Source organism: Artemia franciscana, chromosome 3, assembly GCF_032884065.1.
Source record: "Artemia franciscana chromosome 3, ASM3288406v1, whole genome shotgun sequence".
NCBI classification, from domain to species: Eukaryota; Metazoa; Arthropoda; class Branchiopoda; order Anostraca; family Artemiidae; genus Artemia; species Artemia franciscana.
In genome coordinates this window covers 29,417,476-29,443,574 of record NC_088865.1, presented here as the reverse complement: position 1 = coordinate 29,443,574, position 26,099 = coordinate 29,417,476, and the positions used below count along the sequence as shown (strand labels likewise).

Here is a 26,099-nt window from a genome sequence, read left to right as displayed (position 1 = left end):
TCCAATGAGCTAAAGGCCTATAAGCCTTCACTCTTGTGGTAGCGAAGTCTATGAGAGTGGCAAATAAAACATTTTAACAGTTTCTGGAATCAAAAAACCTTCTGGATAATCGCCAATATCGATTCTGATGGAAACGCCGATTAATGGACTGGCTAGTGACCTAGCATAAGGATTGGATCAAACTCCTTGCAATGAGGTATAACATTAGTCTATCATCACTCAACATTGCTATAGCTTTCGACCCTGGGTGTCACCGTGGCCTGCTAAAGAAACTCCATGCGGAAGGTATTTGTGGATGTCTTTTAAAAGTGATTAAGATCTTTCTTTCTGATCTTTTACTGTGGGTTGTCAACAACGGGTCTGTTTCCCACGAATGTTCAGTGGAAGCACGGATTCCCAAAGGCAGTGTCTTGCGACCTGCGCTTTCCCCCATCTACAAAAATTAAATAGAAGACAACCTCACAGGCCCTTTGCATCACTTTTCTGATGATACTACGACACACTCATACGTCCCAAAAACAACACCGAGCACCAGCCTTAATTTCTCTGTCAATGGATTGTTTTAAAATTGAAAAGTAGTCTGATAGACGGATGATCAAATTGAATGCCCAAGGTGCCACGTGAACACTCCAGTTCCATTTTCAAAAAATGAAACTATAAAGAGTAGACGAGCTCAATCTCTACTGGGGATTCATGTCTCCGCCAGCCTCCACTTGCCCAAATAGGTAATATGTCAAGCAAATGACACTTCTAATGCCTTTAAGGGGTTAAAGGGATGGTAGTCCGACATTTAATAATGGCATATTTTTTTTTTCGTTTGGTGACACACCTTAATTCATGTTTCACATATTATTTTATTTCTGCTAATCCTGGGATTTACCAATCATCCCTTACTTCCTTGAATAGTGTTACTGAAGCCTTTGATTTATTAACCAAGGAAATGCCTCCCCCTAGGTGATGGATCAAATTAGTTCATTCTTTAGGTTAAGTGATAACAGAGAAGTAGCATCACGGAGGAAATAAAGAGGATGATTTGTGTATTTAAATGGAATATTATTCTGATATAATATGCAAGAATCCAAATAGTAGTGTGTGCCCGAATTTCTTCTATCGATGAAGACGTTTGAAAAAAAAAATGAAGAAAATCAGAGACGACGCTATATTCGATTTACATCATTTTCAGTCCATTTTACATCATTTTAATATCAATTATTGACATTTTTAAAATTCTCCATCCCTACATTCAACACGAAAACATGTCCTTGGAAATCAAATTTGGCGCTATTTTTATACTTTTCACAATGTGAATACGGGATCTAGATGACCCCATCGATTTATCCCGTTTTCAACGGGATATCATTTTTAATTAAAATTTCCGACATTTTCACAATTTCCCATTCTGAGCTTTAAGATCATAATACATCTGAAATAAGGGTTTGATTATATTCCATTTTTTCCATGCTACCAATAAAATGTAGTAATTTACTATTTAGCTTTTTTTGTTTTAATTAATAATTGAATTAATTAATTAGTTTTTTTGTTTAAGTTTTTGTTGTAATTTACTTTTTTTAATTTACTATTTACCATTTCGATATTAATATGTAAATAATTTATTTTATCTTAATTTTTTTCTTTCCATTATATTTAAATCATACCTTTACCTATTTCTTTAAACTTTTTTTCAAGGTCGGCTGCTTTAGATTCAAAACACTTAGGTGCAAATAAATCAACTATTTCATCTTTATTTATTTTTCATGCTCATTTTGCTTAAAAGTTTCTCCAATTATCAGTTGCTAATGTTAATAAACCAATTTTCAATTCAAAAATAACATATATTAACATATAAGTTGCTAAAATCGTTGATAAGCGTTAATATAATTCTTCATTAGCACTACTGAAATCACAATCAAATCTTCTTGCAGAAATGTATATCCATATACTCTTACTTAAATTCTGTTGGTGTTTATATGGTCAGATAACATTTTGTTTGGCGTATAAATGTTATCTTTCTCAGATTTCTGTAACACAACAACAATTTCAATTGTAATTATAACGTTCACTGACTACACTCCATGTCAATTCTTTATCCATTATATTATTACTTTTATAAGTATTTGCCTGTGGAGGTTGTCGAGGCAGAGAGTGTTCGAAATTTTAAGAGTGCATTAGTAAATACGCCTTTTTATTTAGACGCTTTTGTTGTGTAGCGTCGTTTTATTTAGAAGTTTTTGCTGTTTAGTTTGTCGTTGCCAATTTACTTTAGATTAGTATTATGATTTTGTGTTTTTGCGACAAGCATTAATGTTTACCGCTATTCGTAATAATAAATAAATAAATAAATAAAATTACACGCTTCTACTTTAATTCAAATGAGCTGCCCATTCCTAATACAGCTTTTAATTAATCTACTTCTAATTGATAATCTACTTCTTCGTTAATCCTACTTCTAATTGAGTCACTATTGGTATACTGGGATGTAATAGTTGTAACATCCATGATAAATGCATTACATCTATTTTAAAATTTTGAGCTCCATATTTTATGATTATATTGGAAAAATCGCTTCTTTTTAATATAATATGATGTGTAACACCTCTAAAAACACAATTAATATCTTACCAAAATACATATAATCGTGATAATGGTAAATATATGCTAACCATAGACTTTCTTTCGTTTTATTAAATCTTTTAAATAAACAACAATTAACAGCGTCATTTCGTTTTGTTGTGATGGTTCCACCACCTCCTGCAACAGTTGCGAAATTGCTTTCAAACTGATTTTCTTCTTTGAAGGAATCAACGAATTGAGTTTTTTCTTAAAACCAAAACATATTAGTAGCTGCGCTTCAACTATAATCACCTGAAAATTCTAATAAATTTTTAGCAGTAGTCATTATACCTACATAATCAATACTTTCAAAACATTCCCCATTGATAATATATTCAACATTTTTAAACAAATTTAATCCACTGTTTGTCAAAGAAGCTTCATCATTATTTCGCATATTTGTTCCTTTCAATCGTGTTATTTTCACTTTTTGCATAAAGGTAACTATCGCTCAGAAGGATCCAAGATTCCAAATCCTTTGAAATGAAACCATAATTTAATTGTTTGAGATATATTCACATTTTTTTTTTATAATTTCTGTATATTCATATTTGGTTTTAGAATCATCAAGAATACGCTTTTTAAATATTTCCCAATAAGAAGCAACAGCTTGATTCCCAGTCATTTATATACAGAAGAACTTATCAAATAAACTTTAAAAGATTTACAAATAGTGGCGGCAAATCTTCGATTGTCGCTAAGGGTGTTCTTTGCACCCAATAAGCCTTTCCTCAGTTAATCAGGATGCTTATCAAAATATCTCGTATTATTTGGAACTATATCTTTTAGAGATCTCAAATCATTTAACTCTCTTGGATTATAATCTATCCAATCTTTTCCATATTCAATCACTGTGTTTTTAAATAATCCCAGTCGAGGTTTAATCATAGTGTTATACATGGAACGAGCTTCATCTTTTATATTTTTATGGAAGTCTTGAATAATTGAGAATTGACGATATTTTTAAAGAAACTACCAATCCCGCTACCATACTGTCTTGTATACAATAATTGTTTCTTATTGATCAACATTTATTATAGATAAATTTTATTAAATAATTTCATTAAACTTTTTTCAAATCCAAAACATATTCAATATTCTCTCCATTCAGATCAATTAATCTACCTAATTGATCAGTTAGTCATTTTTAGCACGTTGATATATTCGTTTCGACTAAATGGAAGAAATTGCCTTTCTATAGGAGTCTCACAGAGTAACGTTCCAGGTTCTGTTTTTGGAGCAAAACTCGAGATCACATCAGAGGTTGTATTCCCATTCACAATGGAACTATCCACTTATGGGCAGTGAATATGTATTTTATCAACATTTCTTCTAGTATAAAGAGCTTTAGTAACTTCATTATATTTACTAATTAGTTCAGCTTCATTTTTAATCCTAGAATAAAACAGACATCACTATTAAACAAAATTTATCATTCTCTTTCAAAATAATAACAAATTTCATTGTTAGTAGATTGGATAATATACTGATTGAGCATCGATCTAGGAATGAATTGAAATAACGAGTTAAGAAATAATTTAAACCCTTTTCGTCTTACAACCGTTTGGGAATAACAACGTTAACCCATTCATCCTTATTTTCCCCTTGTATTTAAACCTATTATTTTTAAATTGATCACTAATATTATACCATGAGTACCATAGTGTACATTGAGTTAAAGCTATTGTATAATCAGTATTTCAATCTAACGTGATCGTGTTACTTGTATATGACTGTTCTATTTCACTTTTGTTACCACTAATAATAATCAAAACCATTTATTAAAAAGGATCTTTCTTCATAACATTCAAATTCTGAGAGAGTTGTTGAAAAAAGTATTATAGTCATATTTCTTAATAATTTTATTTTTGAATGATAAATCTAGCAGGTCAATAGCTTCATTTCTCACCTCATCAGATGTATTTCCAGCAGCTCTGCTACCTAGCAAACTATAAAAAATTTTAATCATATCATTTGCATTCTTGTAAATCGAAATTCGGTGCTGAGGTTGTATACGATCAAAGTCATCTTTAATAGCTTTTAAACTTCTTCTCAAGATTTTTACGAACTGAGACTTTCTTCAACTTCATTAGATTTCTAAGACATTTTTCTAACTCAGAAGATCTCTGAGACTTTTTTTCTAATTCACTAGATCCCACACCTTTCCTCTTTCATCCGTATCTTTGATCAAGTGTTCCTGATTCATTTATAGCATCTATTCAATATTGATAAATGTCTAAATAAAAACTGGGAATTTTAAAAGAGGTTCCCTTAGGATCATAGTCCTTATTGATTTTTCTCCAAAGTTTATCCTCTATCCCAGAACCACCATTAGACATGAAATTTGGCTTATTATGGGGTAAAATAGCTTGACTTGAGCGAGCTTGACTGCTTTCTTGTGAACTTCATACGTTGCTTAAAGACTGATCCAATCGTTGTAATCGTCTTCTTAGATTTATGCCATTATCATGTAATATATCAGTAATCATATTCGTATTTTTATCTTCTGCTTCAACGATTGGAGCACCCAACTTTTCAGCATAGTCACGAAATCCAGCTTACTCTAAGGAACGCTCTTGAACTATATTTTTTTTTGTATTTCTCTACTTTTCACTTAACATTATTTAATAATTTATTTAATAATTATTTAATAATTATTCATCAAAAACACCCTTAATTTTACTTATTCTAACCAAATTAACAACATATTTTTTTTGTTCAAGGATGGTTTTTGAACTTCGACATCGGGAAATATATTAGTGTACACCTCATGTTTATATCCTTTTTTCGCTTGCTTCTATTGGTTTCATTTTAATGGATCGATGATAAGAATTGTTATAATTGTCAACGAGAGAAGTTAATCTATCTATCCAACGTTTTGTGTTGTTATAAATAAAATATCTCCATAATATCTCTTTGATTGTTCTATTAATCTGTTCAATAATAGGAGCTGTCAATTCATTTTCAGATGAAAAGCAGTGAATTTTAAGACTCTTAAGAAATACTTGTACTTTTTCATAACAAATTCTTTACCTTTATCTGTTGGTCAGTTTTTAAGTTTTCTATTTTTAAACAGACCCCTAAAAGCATTAATAATTGCATTGCCTTTTTACCCCTTTAAAGGAATACACCGAGCATATTTACTGAAACAATCGGTGACTGTATGAATACCATTTAAATTATTATTTTCACTTTTATACTGCAGTATATCAACCAAATCTTCTTGCAACGGGTCATCGATACTATGAATATAAACTCGTCTTCTTTTAAATGCCTGATAAGCTGGATGATGTAAAGAATAACGATTTTGACTTTACAACATTTCTTTGATTTTAGTTTTTGATACAGTAAAACCATATTCTTTTAATTTTCTATGTAAATCATCAGTCCATGAAAAGTTTGATTAATAGAGTTCTAAAAGTTTGTTTTCTACGCTACTCTTGGTAGCACAAATACCACTTGTGGTATTTAGCGCTAAATACCACTCATTGCTTCCTTTTTAAAAAAAGTTTTTCTTGCAACCACAAAATGTACAAATACCTTTAATCATGGGCACTTCATTTCTTTCTTAAACTGTCCTGCTTAAAGACTCGGTCGCAGTAATCTTTTTACATCGCATACAATAAATCTCTATTTATAGCATAATTAAATTATTTAGCAAATTTAAATTATTAAACATATTAATATGCACTAACAGACTTCTATGTTCTCAAGAAAGTCTGAAGAGTAGTAAATAACAAGCAATAAAATTCCTAAGGCTTGACTTCATATACGGAATTTTGTTTAATAAAATCAGCTCATAATAAGTGGCTGATATTTCAGAAGTGATTAAAAGTTGTTTACAGAGAAAATGCAAATTCGTCAATATAATTAACTGCCACATTATAGGCTACAATTAATGAATTGCGGTCATTTGCCAAAAACCATAATTTAACGATTATAGGCAAAAAACTTAAAATTAAAGAAAAGAATAAATCATTTCAGATTTAAAACTTCATTTTAATAGAGTACGAAATAGAGATATTACTGAACTTAAAAGTTTTATTTATAAAAAGAGATTGCAAGTACTGGAAATTATAATGAAGTAATGAATAAAGTAAAAAGTTATTTTAATAATCATATAGAAATCCATAAAAAGTATGTTCATCAAAATCGATAATTCGTTCGAGATATACCTGGTAGAGAGAGTGTTAAAAAAAAACGGAATATTGACTTTTCAAATTTAGTTATAAATAAGAAAAAGACAAGAGAAGTTCCAGATATCCCAGAGTAGATGTTTAAAGAAGAAGAACACCATAATAATCCAAGGGTTCAATGGATTGGAGGACATTCCCTTATAGTTATTATTTCAAAGAATTCAAATGGAACTGATTTTTCACCACTTTTTGACTCTGTTGTTAGTGATTTTAGATACAGAATGAATGATAGAGATAGTAACAGAGTTCAGTTTACAACACGTCTAATATTTTGTTCTCAGAAGGATAATCAAAAACTCGAACCTATTCATTATTATAGCTACTCCTGGATATTTAATAAAAATGGAGATACACACGTACACATGTGATTAATTTGATTGATTTTGATAATCGTTATGTTTTAATTAAAGATTTAAGTAGAGTATTGAAAACTCAAATTACGAAACACAAATCGAAAATGTATCTTTACGTATCATGTGGAAGACATTTCATAGAGAAGCAAAAGTTTGAAAAAAATTCTAAAAAGGATAACTGTGAATATCCTGACTTAATTATGCCAAAAACAGGATCTAAAATTGAATTTAAAAATATAGCAAAACAAATAAAACTACTTTACAGTATCATCGCTGCTTTTGAATTGTATAATGAAGAATTTAATCAGAAGAAGGAAAAAAAGACACTTCAAATAGCAGAGCAAAAGCCATTTGCTATTGGATTCCAAGTATGTTGTTCTTTTGATACAACAGAAAATAAAAATTTCGAATACTTTGGTGAAGATAATAGCGGGTATTTTGTTACTACCACTGCAGAAGTGTGTACAGAAATAGTCAATGAGTATGAAAATAGACAGAGAGATCATGGTTATACACAAAAACAAGGAAGAGAAAAATGGAATAATCCAACTATTAAAGCCGTCATATTTGTGAAAAGGAAATAGTAGATAATAATTTTCATTTAGATCACGACCATATAACAGGTAATTTACGTGGTTTTACTAATGTAGAATGTAATAAAGACTTTGGAGTTCCTAAACATATCCCTACTGTCATGCAAAATCTCTCAAAATATGACCCATTTATTTCTTAGAGAATTAGTACCTGATAACGGTATTTTTGATTCAGCAGAGAGTTTTAAATCATTTTATAAAACAATAACTGTAAAAGAAACCCGATACGAAATGTATTTCATATATTCACTCCGATTTATGGCTTCATCATTAGATCGGCTTTCTGAAAATTTAGCTCAATGTGAATGTAAAATATATTGCAATTGTTTAAGAAATAATTTCATGTATACATTTCTGATGTATTTCAAAATGCTGAAGAATTTAAAGGAATAATTAAGAAAAGGGATATATCCCTGCGGATATATTGATAGCTATGAAAAAATAAATAATAAAAGTCATCTTCAACAGACGAATTTTATTCTATATTAACAGGGGAAATATTTCCGAAGAAGAATATATAAGAGCAAAATTTATTTGAAAATAAATTTAAAAGTATAACACTATTAGATTACACTAAATTATACCTAAAGTGATGTTTTAAGTTTATCAAATGTGGTTGAAAATTTCAGAAACGTATGTTTAAACAATCATAGACTATATCCACTGCACTTCTACACAGCAAAAGGACTAACATGGGAAGCTTTTCTCAGACCCTCTAAATCTGGGATTCTATTATTTTCTGACGAAGATGTGTTTACCTTTATTGACAAAGGCATAAGAGGAGGTGTATCTCAGTGTATGAAAAGATATGCTAGAGCAAAAAATAAATATATGAAAAATAATTTATACAATTATTATATTATATGACAACCACATAATAATTTATGTGGCTGGATAATGTCCCAAAATTTGTCCCAAAGCTGAAAAAGACTTTACCTTTATTAACATACCTGTCCCAAGTTGAACTGATTTAAGAAGTTGAACCGAACATATCCAAGAGAGTTACACAATTTGCGTCAAGATTTACCACTAGCTCCTGAATATTTGCATTATAAATCAAGTGCAATTTTAAATAACAAAATAAATAATGTTGTGCATTATAAGAATTTAGAATTGCATTCAAAACATGGATTAGTGTTGAAAAAGTACGTAGAATACTAGCATTTACTAAGTCACTCTATTTAAAAGAATATATCTATCATAATACTAAATTACGACAAAAGGGAAAGAATGATTTCGAGAAAGATTTTTTTAAACTCATGAATAACATTTTTCATGGGAAAACCATGGAAAATATTAGAACAAAAACTAGTATTCAAATAATCCCTAGTAATGAACAAAGACAAAAAAATAGCTAAAAACATAACTTTAGAGCGGAAATAATCTTTAGCGAGAATTTCTTTGTAGACATAACGGCCAAGTCAAAAATAAATCTAAATAAACCTATTTATATGGAATTTGCTGCATAAGATTTATCTCAGTCACTGATGTATGAATTTCATTATGAATACACGAAACCAAAATATAGCAAAAACATTGACTTACGTTATATGGAAACGGATATCTATATTTATTATATTCAAACCGAGGATTTTTAAGAAGACATCTAAGCTGACCTCTTAAGAAAAATTCGATACTTCAGATTTCAGGCAAAGGAGAATATTGAAAGGTATAAAAACGAATACAGGTCAAGATAAAATAACATTACAGAATTATAAAGATGTGTTATTCGGAAAAGAGGAAAGCTTATCAAAAACTTTAGTCTCCAGATCGCGTATGAAAAATGCAGGATCAAAAATCCGTCGGCAATCCTTCAATTCGTCACAATCCAAGTTTCTACCACCAGTCACGATCCGGTAGGGCGACGGGGAAGAAGCTACAGAGTTCTGCTCCGCCTCAAGGTTTGTCGCTAGACCTAAATCTCTTGACTTGTCCAGTTCTTCTGCGTACCGCATTATTAGGTATTTTGGATATTTGCATCGACCAAGCTCCAAAACACTTTTTACAAAGGCGCTGTCTGTGAGTGGTAACAGTTTTAAGATGTATACCTCGCTTTGATTTAATTTTCCCCGTGATTTCGGCTTTGTGTGAACAACTTTACTGAAGGCTCCCGACTATTTTTCGTTTCTAGGTTTCTTCATTGTATTGTAATGATTTATGAAAATTTCACACTCTATTAACAAGCACCTGATTGTACCAGCTTATCATTCTGGTGTCTAGGGGTATTATCGGCAATCTTAAACGATACTTTGTTGCAACCAACTTGTAAAAATGTCAGGTAGCTGAAAATATTCTATGGGACTGTTAGAAAACAGGAAAATACATCGAAAAATGGTTCCAATCATCTTACAGGTTATTGTCTTCTGCTCATGATGGTACCGATTTTGTTCTAAAATCAATATCCTTCATAGAGTACACTTGTGAAAAAGACCTAGACATTTTCTAAGATTTCTAAGCAATTAGACGAAATAGAGCAAAATCCTAGCAAACATTTTGTAGCATCTTCAAAAAGCTACGGCCAAGAAGCTACGGCCTGATATTAAAAGCGGCATCTTCCGCCAAGGAATACTTGAGTACTTTTTAAATATAAATTTTCAATTTAACATGGGATTTTCAAGTTCCATCCGTTCACTTAATCACAGCCTTAACCTCATTCAAAATGGAATTATATGTAGGTTGATATGCAAGGTCGCTTTGGTGAATTGTCAAAAAATTGGAGATGAAAGTTAACACATCCGTTAACTTTTCTTGTAAAACCAAGATTTTGGCAATATCTGGTTGTAAGATGGGGGGTGTAGGGACAGTGTCCATTACCTTCAGAACAGCCTCGGCGCTGGAGAGGGACAAGGGAAATTGTAGGATCATACATACTAGTACCAGTCTTGTTAGGAACGCTTGGTTCTTCAGTCAATAGAGGAAACTGGCTGAGCGAAGTGTCTGGAAAATGTTTAGGGCTGCTGAAATCACTTAGAATGATAAGAACCCTTCTTCTTTCAACAGGGGTACAGGGTATCCGAGAAGTTCCGGATGGGGGGATAGAAAGCACCGGAGAAAAAGTACAATTTACCTTAGACCTATTAGAGCAATCTAGGCACATCCAGGAGTTATTCCAACTAGTGATCTCTATCCTAGTACACTTTTCAGCCCCTGCATGGAAACAAGAACTGCAATTAACACATTTGACTGTGTTCAAAGTAACCCCTAATCTGCATTCAGGACAAAATTGTTTTGATTTCGTCATTTAGTCCAACACAGGTTTAAGCCTTACTTAATTGAAAGGTCTTAATATGTCTAAACAGGTCAGAGAAAAAAAATCTATTAAACAGATCAGACACGATTGCGTAGATATTTCTGAAGTGTTAGGATTTCTTCCCAGAAATCTTTCACCGAGTGAAAGATTTTTGGGAAGAGAGCCAAGGTTATTTTATAAAACCTATTTGTATTTCATTTGCAATATAGAATCACTTAAAAAATTTGCCGGCTACTGCGCTTGAACCGGTAACCACCAAGCTCCGGGTCAAGCGCATTAGCCAGTTTCACTACGAAGGCTTGTCTATAGCTATATACTAGAGGAGTGGTAATAAAAAAATTATGGTTTAGAAAAAATGATCGCCTAATAAATGGAAAACCTTTTAAGCAAAATGAAAATGGAAAATAAATATAATCAAACTATTAGGAAAGAAGATTAAGACATTGGAATGGAATATACGATTACAAGAATGAAATGTGTTACGACTAAATATGGAAATAAAGTCGTTATTACTATTGATTTTAAAGGTGAAATGGTTAATTTACCCGCACCTAGGCATTTTGATTCTAAAGCAGCTGATCTTGAAAATTTTTTTATAAAAGTAGATAAAAATATGATTTTAAAGGTTATTGAAAGAAAAAATAAATTTTAGATATTGATATCGAACTATCCACTAAATATTAAATTATTATATTTTATCGGTAGTATAGGAAAAATAGAATAAACTTAGACCCTTATTTTACAAGCCCTGTTGTGATTTTAAAGCTCAGAATGGGAAATTATAAAAATGTCGGAAATTCTAATTTAAAATGGTGTGAATTCAATTGAAAAGAAGTTAAATTGATGGGATAATCTAGAACCCGCATTCACATTGTGAAAAGTATAAAAGTAAGACCAAACAAGAATCTGTTTTCATGTTGAGTGTAAAACATTGTAAGCATGCAAATCTGTAAAATTCTATTACTTCAGGGCGAAGCCTCTCACCTGGGAAATCGATCGATTTACAAACGCTTCAATCAGGATCCCAATGATACTGGGCATCCATCCTCTGTAAAGGCCTAGAAGCCCGTCTGATATAAAAATTTCATACACTAGAAAAGAAAAACATATTGAAACAAAAATTATAGTTGTAATTTATTTTTTATTGCAAAACGAAGGATATGATAAAGGAACACTTGAGAAGAATAGCGTCTTTGAACAAACACCAGACTTAATTCTTCTGACTGCCCCAAGAACAACCTGAGAATTATGTCTAAAATTGATAAAACATTCTCACAGCAAGTGGCAGATGCTGATATAGATGGGTTTTAGGTTATTTCTTCGACAAGATTTTACTAAGCAAAGAACAAAGAGCTATAGGGAGCTAAAGAACTATTTGAACTCTCGTTTGACCGCCTGGTTCATGCATATAAGGCACAAAGTGTCCCTAACTCCACACCAATTTTCTGTAAAGTGATGTAATGTCAAACAGTTTTATACCTTACTTTACCATTGATTTAATAAATCATTAAAACCTTGCCAGTATATATATATATATATATATATATATATATATATATATATATATATATATACATATATATACATATATATACATATATATACACATATACATATACATATATATATATATATATATATATATATATATATATATATATATATATATATATATATATATATATGTGCAAGCACATAACGGCTTGCACGCGTGGGGGGGGGGCTTGGGGGGGGCGCGAAGCGCCCCCACTTACTAGTGGGTAAAGCTAATAATAATTTTGAAATAATTTGTTAGAAGCTGTATTGTGATATCTTAAAAAGGGAGTTATGCACAACTAATGTTTACGAAAAGGTAAATATAGAGGATGAGAATTTAATTGAAAAGACTGAAGAAATACTTTTTAAAAATTTTAATATTAAAATAAATGACAATGATAAAAAGTTACCTTTCCTATATTGGACTGTAAAATTTCATAAGAATCCCCCTAAACCACGGTTTATTGCTGGAGCAGCTAAATGTCCAACCCGCATTGCTGCTACTGACCTCTCTTTAATTTTAAAGGAAATTGTAAATAAACTTAAAACCTATTGTTCTGGTATTAAAAATTTTTCAAATTTTAATCCATATTGGAGTGTTAATAATTCACTGCAGGTGATAGATTCTTTAACAATGGTTTCAGCTAAAAGAACTGAGTCTTTCGATTTTGCGACAATGTATACTAATTTATCACTTAATGTAGTGTTTGATAATTTAAAAATTGTTATAAAGAAATCTTTCCTCTTATCTAGTAAAAGGTTCTTAAAAATAGACACTTATAATAAAAAAGCTATATGGACAAAATGCTTTAATACTACAGTTAACTTGAGATGTTACAGCTTGGATATGATTTTTGAGTTATTAGAATTTGTTTTATACAATACTTATAAAAGATTTGGTGGTGATTTGTACATGCAAATTGTGGGAATTCCCATGGGGGGGAATGCCAGCCCATTTATAGCTGACTTGTTTTTAAGTCAACTAGAATATAAATATATGATGGATAAGAATAATCCAATTAATTTAAAACATGTTTTGCCAAATATTAAAAGATAATTAGATAATATTTTGGTCTTAAATTGTAAGGATTTCATTGATATTTCTAAAAATATTTATCCATCAGAGCTTATTCTTGAACCTAGTCATGGCGCTGGTCATGAAGATCATTTCTTAGATTTAAATATTAATATTTGTGATAATAATAAATTAAGTTTTAAAATGTATAATAAAACGGATGATTTTGATTTTGAAGTGATTAGTTTCCCATTCCCTGAAAGTAATATACACTCAAATATCACATATTCAGCGTTTTTCTCACAGTTACTTCGTTATGCAAGGATTTGTAGTAATTATATTGATTTTAAAAATAGATGTAAAATCTTAAGCCAAAAATTGATATCAAGAGATTTCTCTGCAAATAAATTAACTTGGCAATTAAAAAAATTTAGTTTTCATTATAACGAACTTTTAAATAAATATCAAAAGAATTATCTAGAGATACTTAAAGAAATTTTCAACTAATTTCGGAGGTTCGAGAAATGTTGTTGCAGCGCCATTTATTTTGAATTGTGTTTCTAATTGAGCGGATTTTTTTTAAAATTAGCCACATGGTAAAGATGAATTCTATAATTGTTTAGTTCATTCAGGTTTTTTTCAATGTGTTAATATTTGTGATTTGGTAAAATTTATTATATTTAGTTTACCTATTGTTGCTAAAAAGAGGGATATATTAACAGGATAAGCTTGTTTTGGTGTTACTTGGTTGTTTTACATTTGCTGTATTTTTTCTTTCATAGGCATGTAATTTGGGGGTGATACCTGACACGGCGATGCCATGGATATTCTGTGGTAGCCACAACACTTGGCTGGGTAGAGAATTTAAAGTGGCAAAGCCCTATATAGGCCAGTGTATTCTCCTGATGAGCCCTTGTGTTGGGTTGTTGCCTCTGAATTATTTGTCTTTATTATTTTTTCTATTGTTTGGTAAATGACGACTTATACTTATTGACGAGATGACTGCACTTCTACAGTGACTGCAACTCCCCCCAATATCACCAGATCCGGTCAGGAATGAAAATAAGAGCTGTCAAATCGGGGAAGCGACTATTTCTAATTTAATCTAGTCGGGTCCCTGATACGCCTAACAACTTCCAGTGATTGACCACATATCTAGTTTTAGATCTTCTTCATGTAAAAATTAGGGAGATCCAGGATTCGAACTTAAGACCTCTCGCGCCTTAAGCAAGAATTATACCCCACTACGACAAGCCATACTTAACAAGAACGAGCATTTGTTTTATCGGCAAAGTAAATTCTTCTCAATTATCTTTCTCGCTCACTTCCCCCTCCCCCAGATGGTCGAATCGGAGAATAGACTATTTTTAATTTAATCTAGTCTGGTACCTGATACGGCTGCCCAACTTTCATTGTCCTAGCTTATCTAGAAGTGCCTAAACTACCAAATCCCCCGAAACTCCCCCAAAGAGACCAAATCCAGTCTGGTTATGTCAATAACGTATCTAAGACATGTGCTTATTCTTCCCACCAAGTTTCTTCCCGATCTCTACACTTTAAGCATTTTCCAAGATTTCCAGTTTCCCCTTCCAGCTCCCCCAACGTCACCGGATCCAGCCAGGATTCAAAATAAAAGCTCTGAGACACGAGGTCCTTCTAAATATCAAATTTCTTTAAGATCCGATCAGCCGTTCGTGTTAAAAATACATCAATTTTCTAAAACTTGAGAATTAACCCTCCTCCTCAGCTCCCTCAAAGAGAGCCAATCTGGTCTGGTTGTGTCAATCACGTACCTAGGACTTGTGCTCATTTTACCCAGCAACTATCATCACGATCTCTCCACTGTTTCCCCTCTCCACACGTTTTCCAAGATTTCCGGTTTCCTCCTCCAACTCCCCCAATGTCAGCGGATCCGGTCAGGATTTAAAATAAGAGCTCTGAGACATGATGTCCTCCTAATTATCAAATTTCATTAAGATCCAATCTCCTGTTCGTAAATTAAAAATGCCACATTTTTTTCAAATTTTCAAAATTACCAAATCAGGTCCCCCTCCAACTCTCCCAAAGGGATCGGAATCGGTCCGGTTATGTCAATCACGTATCTAGTACTTGTGCTTATGTTTCCCACCAAGTTTAATCCATATCTCTACTCTAAGCGTTTTCCATGATTTCAGGTCCCCCCCAACCCCCCCAGTATCATCAGATCCGGTAGGGATTTCAAATAAGAGGTCTGAGTTACGAGGTCCTTCTAAATATCAAATTTAATTAAGATCCGACCGCTCGTTCGTAAGTTAAAAATACCTCATTTCTTCAGATTTTTCCGAGTTATCCCCCCCCCCAAAGAGAGCGGATCCGTTCCAGTTATGTAAATCACATATCTAAGACTTGTGCTTACTTTTCCCACCAAGTTTCATCCCGATCTCTTCACTCTAAGAGTTTTCCAAGTTTTCAGGTTCCCCCTCCAACTCCCCCAATGTCATCAGATCCGACTGGTATTTAAAATAAGAGGTCTGAGACACGACATCCTTATCCTTCTAAATATCAAATTTCACTAAGATCTGATCACCCGTTAGTAATTTAAAAATACCTCATTTTTCATTTTTTTTTAATTACCCCCCCCCCCCCCAGATGGTCAAATCGGGGAAACGACTATTTCTAATTTAATCTGGTCTGGTCCGTGATACACGCCGACAGAAATTGCGATCGCTATATCTCACCTGGCAAATACCAAGTGCCACAAAAATTCCTTAGGAACCTCAATTGTAGAAAAAAAAATATTAATATGAGCCAAGTCATTTTTATACACCTCAGTATTCCAATCAAGCCATGTGCAGCCATATTTTGGATGGAACTTAAAAGTTTTTTTTTTTAATAAATGTTATTTTATCTTAGTTCTCAGTTCTTAATATTTAAAGCTATTATGGAAACTGCATAAATATTTTCGGCGTCTCATTAAAAATTTTAATTTTTTAATTAAAACCAGAAAACTAAATGTAAATTTCAAAAGAAGTTTTATTTTCTATTAGGTCAAATCTACTTATAGCATAAAGAGAGATAAAACAGAATAAACACCAGTAAGCTTGTAGTTATTAATGTAATCAGTTGTATAATGCCTGTAGGAAGATTTAAAAAACAAAAATTTGCAATTGTTTAGATGATAGTTCTATAAAACAACCTGAACTATAAAACGTAAAAATTTTTAATTTAGTTAAATTCACAAAGGATAAAACAACAACCTGGACAGTCAAATAAGACGAGACCAATATGGCCAAAATTTGTTTTCATACATATTTGAAAAAGTGGAAAAATTGCACTTTCATGCAAGGAAAAGTTTAAATTAAATAGCTTAAAGAGCAGAAAAACTGGTAATTACAAAAATATTTTTATATGTTTTAACAAGAGATTGCAACAATTCAAAACAATGAGTCAAAAATAAAAGTAAAGAACAAATAAAAGCAATCGCGAGAAACCATCACAATCTTCCAAGCAATCAAAATGTGGTACAAAACCAGGTGCAAATCTACAACAATACCATAAACAACGCAACTGTTTACAACTTCATTTGGACCCTTTAATGTTCTGTGTGTTTCCTGAAGGCACTCTCTTTTCCCGAGGAGAGGGTAGCGATATGCCGAGTGACAAAGCCCGGCTTCGAAATCGGTTACACAGTTTTTTTTTCTTTCCTAGCATATTGACATTTCTTGCCACTAAAACTATTTAAAAAGGTCATAACTTTAAGGAATGATATGTAAATTTTTCCATTTTGGTTGTATCAAACCTATGATGACGTGACGACATCAAGAAAAAGCTCACATTGTCTGAGGTTACAAGATAGTGACAATGAAGATCAATATAAACAAGCCTGTCGTGTAGCCAAGACGGGGCCTGGCCTCAAAATAACCAGAAGCCTGTTGTGCAGCCAAGACAGGGCCTGGCCTCAAAATAACCGGGCTGATATTTATATATTTATCTATATATATATATATATATATATATATATATATATATATATATATATATATATATATATATATATATATATATATATATATATATATATTATATAGTCCCGATTTGAACACATCTACTATAATCATCGACTGGGCTGTACCTGAATGCCATGCAATAATTTTCACGTTGCTCTTGTGATTCCTCGGCACGCTTTCTTTTGGCATTATCTCTTGAAGCCGCAGGCCTGTTTTCACGTTGCTCTTGTGATTCCTCGGCTCGCCTTCTTTTTTTACTTTCTCTTTTAGCAGCAAGTCTGGTTTCGCGTTTCTCTGGTAGTTTCTCGACACGCCTTCGTTGACGGAAATTGCACATTCCTAATCTGGCATTATCTCTTGAAGCCGCAAGCCTGTTTTCACGTTGCTCTTGTGATTCCTCGGCACGCTTTCTGTTCTTACTTTCTCTATCAGCCGCAAGCCTGTTTTCTTGCTGTTCTTGTGATTCCTCGGCACGCTTTCTTTTCTTACTCTCTCTATCAGCAGCAAGTTTTTTGGCATAGACTCTTTGAGCAGCTTCCTCGGCTGTTGCCAATGTAGTTTCTTCAGTCATTTTACAATTAAATATTTTTCCGTCCACGATCTTCTTACAATTAAAAATTTGTCTTTGAACGAATTTCTTAAACACCTTTAATGACGTCCTCGTCATAACAAACATGACGACAACTAACTTCATGACGACATGATGACATGACGTCACTCGACAGACATAACACACATACAACTTATTTTTATATATATAGATATACTAGCTGTTGGGGTGGCGAATCGCGCCACCCCAACACCTAGTTGGTGGGGGCACTTCGCGCCTCCCCAAGCCCCCCGCGTGCGTAAGTCGTTACGCGCCATATAAGTTACGCGCCATTGTAGTTGTGTCCCTGTGTCCCACCTGTGAATATATATATATATATATATATATATATATATATATATATATATATATATATATATATATATATATATATATATATATATATATATATATATATATATATATATATATATATATATATATATATATATATATATATATATATATATATATATATATATATATATATATATATATATATATATATATATATATATATATATATATATATATATATATATATATATATATATATATATATACAGTATATATATATATATATATATACAGTGTTCATCATCAGCAGTAAAACAGAGTTTTACTGCTGATGATGAACACTGTAGGCTATATGTGTTCGAAATATCCAGTTAAATAATTTTATATTTCACTGTCAATAAAAAGGTATCATCCCTATTTTGAACTGTTTTATTTTTTATTTTATTTTTTACATTTTTTTATTTTTAAGTTTTTTTTTTAATTTTTTTTTTTAGTTTTTTCTTTTTAGTTTTTTAAGTTGTTTTCTTTTTTTTTTTTTTTTAGTTTTTTACCATTTTTCTTTTTTCAGTTTTCTTTTTCTTCTTTATTTTTCAGACGTCATATGCAAACTCTCAATGCAAAAATACATACAACTTATTTTTGTATATAGATAAGATATAATCTGGCGTAACAGACATAGTGTAACAGACATAAAAGACAGACAACTTATTTTTATATATATAGATTTTTACATATATAGATACAGTTTCTTCTTTAGTTTTTTTTCTTTTTTAATTTTTTCTTTTTTTTAGTTTCTTCTTTTTATTGATTTGTTTTCTTCAATTTGTCAATATTCATTCTAACATTGACACTTGGAAAAATCTTTACGTGCCAAGCATGCTAAAGCTCCAACAATTTATATTAAACCTCAAAATTTGGGGTATCTGTTTTAAGGTTTTCGAATTACTTTAATCTATTGTCAAAATATATTGAAATATTTGTGCAATTCCCAGTTTTTTTTTAGTTTTTTTCTTTTTTTTAGTTTTTTAGCTTTTTTTAGTTTTTTTTTAGTTTTTTATCTTTTTTATTTTTTACATTTTTTCTTTTTAGGTTTTTTCTTTTTTTAATTTTTTTAATTTTTATTTTTTTTTAAGTTTTTTCTTTTTAGTTTTTTTTTAGTTTTTTACCATTTTTCTTTTTTCGAATTACTTTAATCTATTGTCAAAATATTTCGAAATATTTATGCAATTTCCAGTTTTTACATTCTAGTTTGTTTTCTTTTATATATATAGAAGATATAATCTGGCGTAACGGACAGACAACTTATTTTTATATATATATATATATATATATATATATATATATATATATATATATATATATATATATATATATATATATATATATATATATATTATATATATATATATATATATATATATATATATATATATATATATATATATATATATATATATATATATATATATATATATATATATATATATATATATATATATATATATATATATATATATATATATATATATATATATATATATATATATATATCTTCTATATATATAAAAATAAGTTGTCTGTGGATCTGTGGATCAGGTGACGATCCACAAAAAAGGTAAAAAACTAAAAACTAAAAAAAAAAACTGAAAAAACTAAAAAAAGGCAAAAACTACAAAAAAAACTAAAAACTAATAAAAAAATAAAAAAGCTAAAAAACTAAAAAAACTAAAAAACTAAAAAAAAACTAAAACTAAAAAAAACAAAAACTAAAAAAAAAACTTAAAAAAAAGGAAAAAACTGAAAAATAGAAGAGAAAAAGAAAACTAATAAAATTAAGAATAAAATGAAAAAAAATAAAAAAGATAAAAACTAAAAAAAAAGTAAAAAGAAAAAACGAAAAAAACTACAAAAGCTAAAAAAAAAAGGTAAAAACCAATAAAAAACTAAAAAGAAAAAAAGGAAAAAAAACTAAAAAAACTAAAAACTAAAAAAAAACTTAAAAAAAAGGAAAAAACTGAAAAATAGAAGAGAAAAAGAAAACTAATAAAATTAAGAATAAAAATAAAAAAGATAAAAACTAAAAAAAAAGTAAAAAGAAAAAACGAAAAAAACTAAAAAAGCTAAAAAAAAGGTAAAAACCAATAAAAAACTAAAAAGAAAAAAAGGAAAAAAACTAAAAAAAAATTTCATCTAAAAAACTAAAAAAACTAAAAAAGGTAAAAACTAAAAGAACTAAAAAAGAAAAAAAACTAAAAAAAGGAAAAAAACTGAAAAATAAAGGAGAAAAAGAAAACTAAAAAAATATAAATAAAAATAAAAAAACTAAAAAGATAAAAACTTCAAAAAAAACTAAAAAGAAAAAAGAAAAAAACTAAAAAACCTAAAAAAAGGTCAAAACCAATAAAAAAAAAACTAAAAGGGGAACACTGGGACACAAATGACGACCGGAATACTGGGAATATAAATGACGACCGGGACACAGGGAATGTTCAATTAGCAATCACCATCAACAAATCTCAAGGGCAATCATTAGAATCATGAGGTATAGATCTGAATATGGATTGTTTTTCCCATGGACAATTATATGTTGCATGTTCAAGAGTCGGTAAACCTGACAATCTAAATAAATGACGACACTCAAAGAGAAAGCGACCGGGACAAAAGGAATGTTCGATTAGCAATCAACAAAGCACCGGGACACAGGGAGTATAAATGACGACGACCGGGACACAGGGACATAACTACAAAGGGGACGCCGGGGTGCACAGGGGGATATATAAATGACGATGGCGACTCAGGGAATGGTCGATTAGCAATCACCATCAACAAAGCTCAAGGGCAATCATTAGAATCATGAGGTATAGATCTGAATACGGATTGTTTTCCCATGGACCATTATATGTTGCATGTTCAAGAGTCGGTAAACCTGACAATCTATTTATATGCACAGACAATGGGACAGCAAAGAATGTTGTATATTCGCAAGTTTTACGTAGTTAAAAACATATATATATATATATATATATATATATATATATATATATATATATATATATATATATATATATATCTATCTATCTATATTCACAGGTGGGACATAGGGACACAACTACAATGGCGCGTAACTAATATGGCGCGTAACGACTTACGCGCGCGGGGGGGCTTGGGGGGGCGCGAAGCGCCCCCACCAACTAGGTGTTGGGGTGGCGCGAAGCGCCACCCCAACAGCTAGTATATATATATAAATAAGTTGTCTGTGTGTGTGTCTGTCGAGTGACGACATGTTTGTGTGTCGACTGACGTCATGTTTGTCGACTGACGAAATTACAGACCGGGACATCAGGACACAAATGACAACCGGGTATATATATATACATGTGTGTGTGTATATATATATGTGTAAGTATATATACATATATTTGTATGTATATATACATATATTTGTATATATATATATATATATATATATATATATATATATATATATATATATATATATATATATATATATAGCTGTTGGGGTGGCGCTTCGCGCCACCCCAACACCTAGTTGGTGGGGGCGCTTCGCGCCCCCCCAAGCCCCCCCGCGCGCGTAAGTCGTTACGCGCCATATTAGTTACGCGCCATTGTAGTTGTGTCCCTATGTCCCACCTGTGAATATAGATAGATATATATATATATATATATATATGTATATATATATATATATATATATATATATATATATATATATATATATATATATGTTTTTAACTACGTAAAACTTGCGAATATACAACATTCTTTGCTGTCCCATTGTCTGTGCATATAAATAGATTGTCAGGTTTACCGACTCTTGAACAAGCAACATATAATGGTCCATGGGAAAACAATCCGTATTCAGATCTATACCTCATGATTCTAATGATTGCCCTTGAGCCTTGTTGATGGTGATTGCTAATCGACCATTCCCTGAGTCGCCATCGTCATTTATATATCCCCCTGTGCACCCCGGCGTCCCCTTTGTAGTTATGTCCCTGTGTCCCGGTCGTCGTCATTTATACTCCCTGTGTCCCGGTGCTTTGTTGATTGCTAATCGAACATTCCTTTTGTCCCGGTCGCTTTCTCTTTGAGTGTCATCATTTATTTAGATTGTCAGGTTTACCGACTCTTGAACATGCAACATATAATTGTCCATGGGAAAAACAATCCATATTCAGATCTATACCTCGTGATTCTAATGATTGCCCTTGAGATTTGTTGATGGTGATTGCTAATTGAACATTCCCTGTGTCCCGATCGTCATTTATATTCCCAGTATTCCGGTCGTCATTTGTGTCCCAGTGTTCCCCTTTTAGTTTTTTTTTTATTGGTTTTGACCTTTTTTTAGGTTTTTTAGTTTTTTTCTTTTTTCTTTTTAGTTTTTTTTGAAGTTTTTATCTTTTTAGTTTTTTTATTTTTATTTATATTTTTTTAGTTTTCTTTTTCTCCTTTATTTATCAGTTTTTTTCCTTTTTTTAGTTTTTTTTCTTTTTTAGTTCTTTTAGTTTTTACCTTTTTTAGTTTTTTAGATGAAAATTTTTTTTAGTTTTTTTCCTTTTTTCTTTTTAGTTTTTTATTGGTTTTTACCTTTTTTTTAGCTTTTTTAGTTTTTTTCGTTTTTTCTTTTTACTTTTTTTTTAGTTTTTATCTTTTTTATTTTTTTTTATTTTTATTCTTAATTTTATTAGTTTTCTTTTTCTCTTCTATTTTTCAGTTTTTTCCTTTTTTTTAAGTTTTTTTTTTAGTTTTTAGTTTTTTTAGTTTTTTTTTCCTTTTTTTCTTTTTAGTTTTTTATTGGTTTTTACCTTTTTTTTAGCTTTTTTAGTTTTTTTCGTTTTTTCTTTTTACTTTTTTTTTTAGTTTTTATCTTTTTTATTTTTTTTTATTTTATTCTTAATTTTATTAGTTTTCTTTTTCTCTTCTATTTTTCAGTTTTTTCCTTTTTTTAAGTTTTTTTTTTAGTTTTTAGTTTTTTTAGGTTTTTAGTTTTTTTAGTTTTTTTAGTTTTTTAGCTTTTTTATTTTTTTATTAGTTTTTAGTTTTTTTTGTAGTTTTTGCCTTTTTTTAGTTTTTTCAGTTTTTTTTTTTAGTTTTTAGTTTTTTACCTTTTTTGTGGATCGTCACCAGATCCACAGACAACTTATTTTTATATATATAGATAGATAGATAGTAGTACCACGTATATATATATATATATATATATATATATATATATATATATATATATATATATATATATATATATATATATATATATATATATATATATATATATATATATATATATATATATATATATATATATATATATATATAGTAGTACCACGTTAGTGGTACTACTGTCATTTACAACTGCATCTCGCAAATGAATGTATTGTTCAGAGCAGAGCTTGGTCTGATTCAGACGGATAAATAGCAAACGTTCTGATTCAATCTTTGCATGGATATCAACGATGTATTGGAGAAACAATTGACGGCATTTTAAAATATAATTATCTTCATTGTGACGAATCATTACTCTATAGGAATAATAATTCATTGCGCTGCATTTCTTATCCGTTTGTTTATTAGTGGATGGATCTATCAATTTATTATTAAAGTGATAGCCGTCGGCTCCAACCCAAAAAATTATAGGATATTGTAAGGCATCATAGCATCGATGAGTTTCAGCAATTCTTACCAACTGAGCGTTTCGCTTATGAAGAATAATATCTCGAGGTAAAAACTGATCACCCACCATAACGATTGCCACTTCGTCGATAGTTGGAGCATTGTATCTACACACATGTTCGCCAGTAGGCGTTTTGTCAACGGAAATAACAATTTTATGCGAATCAGTAGGCATCAAATCAATAGCTGTTTTGAACAGATGCACTAAATAATTATTTTCGTGGAAAAGAAGTTGCAATTCGGAAACGATAGTCCTTTCAACGTCGGGAAACATTTCACAACGTGCATTCAATTCAGAATTGCTATCACTGATGAAGTACAGTTGTAAACACTTGTACACTTGTACTTACAGTTGTAAAAATTTATGATTCTCACCTGAGAATGGTAGAAGGGACCCTGCTCTATGGCACGGTACACACCCCAAAACAATCCTCCAGACCCTACCCAAATACTACTGAAAATGCTCCATATCTTGGCTGGTCTAGTTCACAATTTCAAAGCTCACATGATGGGTCAAATTCAATGGACACCACAATGGTGGAGGTGGGGTGTTTGTCACTATCCATGATAAAAACGACTTTCAAGAGGTTCTTTCGAAGATCTCCAAAAAGGAAAAAATCTCCTCAATCAAAAATAATTCCCCTCCCCTTGCTCCAACTCCTTCAAAAACTTCAGAATATACTTAAAAATCACCCTGATACCCCCTTTGAGATAAATAAGATAACTCTAATAAGGGTTGCAATCTTCAAATTGTTAAAATCAATTTTTGAACACCCAAACTACCCAAAGCAGCAAGCCCCTCCCCCACAAGACTCCTTCCTCAAAAACCCCAGTTCACATTCCTATTGGAGAGAATCACCAAGGTTGATCCAACTAGCCTCATCTTCCAATGATAGGAGGTTAGTCTGGCCATCCATCCAAAGCAAAAATAAATCAGAAACATTACCAGGAATTAATCCCCTAATTAATGACAAGCTGGATGAAAATCCAAAAAAGTAAACACCTAATATATGCCTCTTTACACTAAACTCTAATACAGTTCAGTCTATGAACCTACAATAACCAAAGACAGCAGAACTCATAAATGAATTGACAAACATCTACCTACTTAATCATATGGCTATTCAGCAAAAAAGGGATCTCGCTTGACTCCTAGCCAAGCTAAAAGTTGACACAGTCATATAAAAACTAAAGCAACAAAGCAGCACATCTCAATAATTCAGTGGAATGTAGGATTACTTTCAGAAAATAATTTAAATGAACTAATATATTCTAAGAATAATAATTTCATTGATATTGCTTGCCCTTTGGCAAACCCATTTGACAAAAACCAACAAATAAAGTCTTCAAGATATACTATCCTTGGAAAGGACAGGTCATAAGAGAGAAAAGGATGTGGTGTAGCTTTAATAATAAATAATAATATCAAATTTTGCGGCATTAACTTTCTCGAATTTTTGAATGATGTTGATACAATTGGAATCAATGTTTGGCGAAATAATACCAAAACTCACATAATACACTTTTATAACCTTTTTTATATAACTACAGATGCCATTGATTTCTTCAGTTATATAAGCAATTCTAATATGCTAAAAAACATAATTATTTGTGAAGATTTTAATGCCCACTACCTTTGGTGGGATGATGCGTCAGCAAAAAAGCAAGTAGGTTAATTGAAAGATTGATATCAAATAATACTTAATCAGCAGTTGCTACTCCTCCAAATCTAAATACATATTTTGACCCAAAAAGTAGAAAATATTCACAATTGACCAACAAATTGTGTCAATAAATATTTTGAAAGAAATTCATATTAAGAAAATTGATAACCTTTGCATGAGCCACTTGATGATAGTTTATTCATTAAATGAACCAGCTAAAATTCTAACACATACCCTCAAATACATTAACATAAAAACAAATTGGACTATGTTCAAAAATATGCTCAACGATGAATCTATAAGTCTCGCCCAGGAATCA

At 30.8% G+C, this 26,099-nt stretch overlaps 1 long non-coding RNA gene across 1 annotated transcript in view; it reads right to left on the bottom strand.

Moving 5' to 3' along the window:
• Positions 1–26,099, bottom strand: part of LOC136025133 (uncharacterized) — a 35,129-nt gene that overhangs the window by 5,754 nt on the left and 3,276 nt on the right. Inside the window, exon 2 of the long non-coding RNA XR_010617016.1 lies at positions 11,987–12,093. This is a non-coding gene — a long non-coding RNA (uncharacterized LOC136025133). The remainder of the gene's footprint in view (positions 1–11,986; positions 12,094–26,099) is intronic.